The 7,719-nt window shown below is 41.9% G+C and overlaps 1 pseudogene; it reads left to right on the top strand.

Annotated features, from left to right (window-relative positions):
• The first annotated feature begins 6,079 nt into the window (after positions 1-6,079).
• LOC119803678 lies at positions 6,080-6,672 on the top strand (annotated as a pseudogene).
• Positions 6,673-7,719: the final 1,047 nt, after the last annotated feature.

The following is a 7,719-nucleotide window of genomic DNA, read 5'->3' as shown; positions in this document are numbered from 1 at the left end:
TAGGCCATTTTTACTGTCTATTTTTTTGTCTGTGATGTTTGCTTCTCTGAGGTTGTATCAGAGAAAGTTAAATGTAGAGTCCAGCTGGGAGGATGGGCTCTCTCATCTAGAAAGTGCTCCTGGGAATTTATCTCCAGTTAGTTGTGCTTCAACAGGTTATGTCTGGCCTGTGTTCCTCTGGCCACATGTGGTCAAGAATGGCTACCAATATGGCCCAACACAAAATTGTAAACTTACTTAAAATATTGAGGCTTTTGCTGTTGTTTGTTTTGTAACGTTACTGTAGAGTTTTTGAACCTTATTGATGATGACCCTGGGTCATAATGCCAAAGGTTGGACCTGCCTACAGGTAAATAGGGACCTCCGGCCTCAGAGAAACTCAATAGAGAAGCACCCGATTCCCCTTTAAGGGGCTCCTCTACTAGATATTTTACTTCTTGTTCTTTCTTTACCCGGGAGGAGCAGAAGCCAGCTGTTGCTCCCACCCACTCTGGAAACCATCCCCCAGCCAACAGAGTGACTGTTATTTCAGAAAACAAAAGTCTTGCAGGTTTCTCTACCTGAGAACTGCCCTGCAAGGAATATGCTATTTTCAAGTACATTCACCTTCAATGGGGACCGAGCTGTATGCATTCTATTCTGTGCTTTCAAAGCACAGAACTCCCCCCCAATTCCAGAAAGCCAACTTTCCACTTGACATCTTAATTTAGCATCTGCAAAACCAGTTTTTCGCTCCATCACTAGGCAACCAGCTGAAGTAGCTCATCTCCGATTCATTTCCCTCTTCTAGTCACACGGGCAAAACCCTACAGGTGATCATCTACGACCTCTTTCTGTTTATAACCCACACCCAGTCCATCAGCAAATCCTGTGGGCTCCACTTCATATTTTCACTACATCTTACCCAGAGTAGCATTTTCGATTAGAGTGTTGTTGGGGGTAGGGGAATGAGTGAAGGGGAGAAGAGAGAAAAGGAAGCTGCCGACTGTTGACTGTTCTCTCACTGTGTGCCTGCCAAACACTGTACTGGGACCGGCATAGGAGATGTTACTATCTGAAACTTCTAACATACATGACAATCTTGGCTCAGCCCCATTGTGCTCTCTGAAATTCAGTTCCCAGTGTCTCTCTTTTCACCCAAGTAGGAGTCTCCGAGAGATTGAGAATTCAGAAAGTAAGTCCATTCATATCCGTTTCAAGATTTCCCTTTTTTTTTTTTTTTTACTATGGAAAAAACCAAAGAGAGTGACCATATCCAATCCTGGGGAATTCAAAATACAGTGTGAAGCACGAACAAGGGTATGATGATATATTTGGGGTAGATAATGGAAGAAAGAATTATTCTCAGTGTGTGGTATCAAATACTACCTTCAGGAGAAGGTAAGAGTTTGATGTGCACAATAATGCAGAAATTTGTTATAAGACAAGAATTTATGTACGATTAATGACAAGCTCTATCAAAAGGCATGTGTGCAGCAAACCTTCAGGCAGATATGGTAGACACATTCTAAGACAGTGGTTCTCAACCTGTGGGTCGTAACTCCCTTGGGGGATGGTAGATCAGGTATGTACATTTCAATTCATAACAGTAGCAAAATGATAATAAAGAAGCAGCAATGAAAAGAAGAAGATATGATTGAGGTCACCACAGCCTGAGGAACTGTATTAAAAGTCCACAGCATTAGGAAGGTGGAGCACCAATGGTTTAAGATCATAAGAGACCCTTCCCATCCCACCTGCTGGCATACACCCTGGTGTAACACTGTCCATTTGAATGTGATTGCCACCTATGGCTTATTTCCAGTCCACAGTTTCTGGCAGAGGTGATGGCTTAGGCTGGTTGTCAACGTGACGACCAGAAGTCAGCTCAAACCCAGGCAGCTGGGCAGACTTCTGAGGAATTTTGCTTGCATGGATCCACTCTTTGCTACTTTCTGGCGTCAGCCCAGAGAAAAGGACACAGGAAAATGAAGCTTTTGCTTTTAGCCAGCTCACCCTCACTCTTGCTGGCAAGTTCATCTATCCTGATGCGGAGGCATTCTTTCGCTGATGTTAGATCTAACTCCTTTGGGGTCCAGCATATCCTGAAGACCCGCTAAGACACCTAGCCTACCAGATTCTTGGCCTTTTCATCCAGAGACAGCCATTGTTGGACTAGCTGAACCACAGCCTGTAAGCCATTCTAATAAATCCCCTACTATACATTTATTCTATCAGTTCTGTCCCTCTAGAGAACCCTGACCAATACAGGTAGGTAAGCTACTTTCCTATTTAGGTTACCTAAGATCATGGCATCTGTCTTGCTAGCAGACTGTCCATTGCCTTGTTGGCTCATGTGCACTGGTGAAAATCCATGTGCCAAGAAACCAGTGAGGGTCTAGTCGATAAAAACAAGAGGGGAAGCCCTCAATCTATCATCCTTCCGCCAGTCAGGCCTTCAGGTGAGGCTTCAGTCCTTGTGAGGGACTATACCTCCAGGGACACAGCAGATCTCTGCCAGCTATGTACAAAGAAACAGTGCAATAAGTGTGTATGTTATAAATTGCTAAGTCGTGGGGTCATTTGTCACAAGGCAAGAAATAACTAATTCAGCCAGAGACTAATGAAAAATGTTTTCCTATATCTTTTTTTAATAGCAAACTTTCTAATTTGTAATCTGAACATTTGTTTAATGAATATTATGAGCTTTCTTAATGTGATTATTAGTGGTGGGATTATTACACAACCTAGGCAGTTTGGAGAAGACCCAACCTTCACGGGAAAGAGGGGTGTGCAGATATAGCTATTAAAAAGGTAAAAGTACGGGCCAGGCGGTGGTGGCGCACGCCTTTAATCCCAGCACTCGGGAGGCAGAGGCAGGCGGATCTCTGAGTTCGAGGCCAGCCTGGTCTACAAGAGCTAGCTCCAGGACAGGCTCTGGAAACTACAGGGAAACCTTGTCTCGAAAAACCAAAAGAAAAAAAATAGGTAAAAGTACTAGAGAAGCTGGAGATGAACCATGGTGGAGGGGTTTACGGGTTGGGTGCAGAGTGTCAGGGTTGGGACATGCAGGCAACAGTATAAACCAGAACATAGACGGCAGGGTTTGTGGTGTGCCTACAACAGACAATGATTCTTTTGATTACAGAAGAGAAAACATTCCGAGTATTGGTAGATGCAGGTAAGAGAGAACTGGAGAAGTAAGTTTTGTTCATACTATGAAGCTCCCAGAACTCCATGCAAAGGGCTAAGAGTTGGCACCGTTTTAAAAAAAAAAAAAATACATCGTTCAAACTCCATTGCCAAAAATAATACAGTCCCCGTTTCCTTCATGAAACCTTCCTCATGCCAGTGCCGATGCGTTTAGATACTGAGCCAAAAGGAAAACTTCCTATACTTTGATCATGTCCCAGTTCATTCAAGAATATTTTGTACCAGCGCTCCCGAGACGCTCGCTGCATTTTATGATACAATTTGAAAACTCGAGTATCGCTGAAATCAAGAGATTAGCATCTATAAAGTATTGCTTGTGTTTTTGCTATGAATGAACTAGTTTGTTCAATGTCTTCACTTGTTTCTTGTTTAGAAAAGAATCCCTTCCTTTATTCCTCCCGTGTTTCAGCTGTCACTTGCTTGGAGTCGTCTCATTTATTCACCAGAGTTTGAAGGTAGATCACGGGGCTGTGAAATACATATTTATGTCTAATTTGTACACCGTCTTTGCTTGGTGCTTCACAGAAGGAGGAAGTTACTTGAACAGACAGTTTCCTCTTGTACTTTTACCAGCATGCAATCACTTGGGAAATCCATTTAAGAACATTTTGATGTTAATCTTGACTGCAACTCTCTACATAATTTCTGCTTGTACAAAACTCTGTACGGGTTCTCAAGACGTTTCAAAAGCTCTGTGTTTGCCCAGCAGGATGGATATGCCTCGATTTTCAGTCTTTCATATACTACTTCAGAGAACAGGGCAAGTTTACCTCCTTCCTTACCTAATGCTGAAATTCCTCGGGGCATCTGGGTAGACAGCTGCAACATTGATTGAAATCGAGTCCCGAGATCCTTTGCAATTGTGTTTTAACAGCCATTTCAATGCCCAGATCAAGACACATCTAAGTCTTCCCCAGGCTTTTATGGAATCAGCAAAGGATGTTTTTAACCTTGTCATTCTCAGTGTTGTACAGTGTGTATCCAAACACAACTACAGCTCGACGAACTATGATACTAACCCCTTCAACAAACACATTAACCATCTCCATGTGTTCCCAGCTAAAAATGGCTTGCTTACAATTTGTCGTCACGATTCGATTTTTACTTTGACTGATGTTATTTAAGCAGCTGGGAGAATTAATGTGGTTCAGCAAAGGCCACGGTCTTAACCAGGGTTTGCACTTGAAATCTGTGGGCTGTAGCCTTTTCCATCTTGAGAGGGAATCTAATTAGTATAGTCGTTGTGTCCACACCAGAAAGGAGGAGGAATATGAGGAGGAAGAGCAGGAAGAGGAGGAGGAGGAGGGCAGCCCTGAAGTCTCCTGAGGGTCTGAAAGAAGTTGGCTCTTTATCTGGCTTAAGAATTCCCTAGAAACAAGAGATGCTGAGCATGTGTAGGAAGGACCCTTAGAAAGCACTGCTTACAATGTATAGCTATGAATCTTCAGGGAGTGGTTGGCTCTGATGTACATATAGGCACAGAACATGAATTTATTTTCTTAAATTATTTTTTTAAAAAATATTTATTTATTATACAATATTCTGTGTTCATGTATGTCTGCAGGCCAGAAGGGGGCACCAGACCTCATTACAGATTGTTATGAGCCACCATGTGGTTGCTGGGATTTGAACTCAGGACCTCTGGAAGAGCAGGCAATGCTCTTAACCGCTGAGCCATCTCTCCAGCCCCTATTTTCTTAAATTATTGTAGCTTATCAAGAGACTTCATCTCAAAGCAATCTTAAAGAGTAACAGATTGACTTAAAGTGACATCACGATATGACTGATGTAAGAATAATTCGTGTTAATAATTCCTCTGAAGGACCATAATTTGATTGTTTTCTTCTCCTTTTTTGCGCTTCTGCTTTTTTATTAAAAACCTTTTAATTAAAATATAATTACATCACTTTCTCCCTTCCAACTCTTTCTTGTCCTCTCCCCCAACTCCAATACTTCAATTTAAAAAATTATTTATTTGTGTATACTTAATAAAATAATATAATATCTGAGGGGCTCAAAGACCAGCTTTGTATCATATCATTTATTTCATAGAGACCAGGTTGTGGAAAAGACCCAGAGGAAACAAGTTGTTGGGCAGAGTATGATTGGAAGGGATTCACAAATCTGTCAATTATGAATGCATTTTAATTTGTTTCTGATTTGTGAGACAGTTTATTTATTAAAAGGTTACTTCTTATAATCCCTTCATGTATGCTTTGGTTCCTTCGCTTTCAAATGCACTGCATAAAATAAAAACACTCCGAGTTTCTGTGCTTTTTTAGTTTGTATTTACGCACGTGTGTCAGCCGGCAGAGGCCAGAAGAGGTGTTGGATCCACTAAGAGCTGGGGTTACAGGCAGTTGGGAGCCACTGGACTTGGGTGCCAGGAACCAAACTCGGGTCCTCCGCAAGAGCAGCAAGTGTTTTAACCCACAAATCATCTCCTCAGCCCCAACTCTGAGTCTCTTCTCTTGATTACTCAGATGTGCTTTTTAATTGACCCGCTTAAGGTTAAAAGAATGCTTGCCATTAATTTTGCCACAATGTGGACTTCAAATCTTTTGAGTGTTCAGTTCTTAAGAACTGCTTATTATATTAAAAAGATTGTTCCTTACCTAACCCTTTTAAATCAATTTTTAAATCTAAAATGCTCAAGTATAACTTCACAATCTATATTTTAGTTCAAAATTCTACATATTATTTTACCTAATCTAGTACATAAAAAATAAGTACATATATTAGATCCATCTATTTCAAGCACTTGAATATGTTTCTAACTACCAAAGGTTAAAATAATTCAACTAATCTGGCCCTTTCTCTGTTACCATGGCAGGAAAGTGGAGTCTTCATGGTGGTCAAGACTCAGTCTTACCCCTAAACTACCGCCATGGTCAAGGAAGGCACTGCTGCTGGAGGTGAAATGAACATTAGTACTGCTTTAGGCGATGTGCTGAAGACTGCTGTCAACCATGATGGTTCAGCACAGTGGTTGTCAACCTGTGGGTCATGCCCCTTTGGGGGTCAATGACCTGTTCACAGGGATCGCCTAAGATAGTTGGAAAGCACAATCCACAACAGTAGCAAAATTACAGTTACGAAGCAACAACAAAAATAATTTTGTGGTTGGGGGTCAACCACAACATGAGGAACATGTATTAAAGGGGCCACACATTAGGAAGGTTGAGAACCACTCACTGTTCTGGCACATGAGAACGGCCAAGTTGCCAAGGCCTTCAATAAGCGCCAAGCACCAGCCCAATGGTGATGAGCCTATGTACATCAAGTTGGTGAAGGCCCTTTGTGCTGAGCACAGAATAAGCCTAATTAGGGATGGTGACAAGAAGAACCTAAGGGAACAGGCAGGCCTCTGCAAAACTGATCAAGAGGGGAAACCCAGCAAAGTGGTTGGTTGCGGTTCTATAGAGGTTAAGGACTATAGCAAAGAATGCCATCAAAGAGTACTTCAAAAGCAGGAAATGAACAATTAAAAAACCTGGCTCAGGCTATTGGAGATGGCACGGTGGATACAACATTTACCAGCAAACATAAGCACCTGAGTTGAGACCCTGTAGCGCATCTGTGATCCCAACACTCCTGCTCAAGACGGGAGCAAGAGACAGGAGTGTCCCTGGATGCTGGTCAGCCATATAGCCTGATGGTAGCAGAAGCAAACAAGGGACCCTGTTTCAAGCAAGAGGAAGGTGAGACCATGACATGCAAGATTGTCCTCTGACCTTTATGCTGTACTGCAGCACGTATGTACCTACTCTCATGCATGTGCACAAGCACACACAGACATAACATACACAACTAGATTCTTTTCTTCAAAAAGTCAAACCTGATTTTACTACCAAAATTAGAATAAATCTGAATGACACAATCAGGAATTACCTTCTTTGTGCAAATGTGTGTAGGACCATATAGTATTGCTAACTTTTATATTCTGTGTGAAGAGCAAACTTCCTGTCACATATAGGGCGTTCAACATGTATATGCAGATCAAATAAACTAATTTTTCCACATTTTATTGATGAGGTCACTTCATTATCAAGTAGTAAAGGCAAGATCCAAACCCAAGCAAAGACATTCATAATCATTACACAATGTGGCTTGTCTTAGAGATGAATGGAAGGCACCAGAAAACTCCACTACCTTCTATATACTGGGTATTAAGTATGAGACAGGAAGTACAAGGAAAAGGAATTTATAGCACTAGTTATATATTTTAATGTGGTACAGAATCTCCCTCAAGCATGGAAAGCTGAGTTATAACGTTAAACTCCAGACCTTGGGGGGAGCCATCCACACCGACATTTTCTCTTCCTCAAATGCTAATGCATTGTGACTGTAGGCTTGCAGAAAGAGAATAGGAACAATGGAGGGTCCGGTTCAAAGAGTGGAAGGAAAGTCAGATCGATATTGTGCTCTTACTGCTGGGTTTGCACATCAGAGGAGCCGTCTGCGGCAAATGCCAAGCCGCAGCAATGGAAGTCAGAACACTCAGCACACAGTCGGCTTCATCTCCAC

Source organism: Arvicola amphibius, chromosome 17, assembly GCF_903992535.2.
Source record: "Arvicola amphibius chromosome 17, mArvAmp1.2, whole genome shotgun sequence".
NCBI classification, from domain to species: Eukaryota; Metazoa; Chordata; class Mammalia; order Rodentia; family Cricetidae; genus Arvicola; species Arvicola amphibius.
Note: the sequence above shows the minus strand (reverse complement) of the source record. Positions and strands in the feature narration are given on the sequence as shown.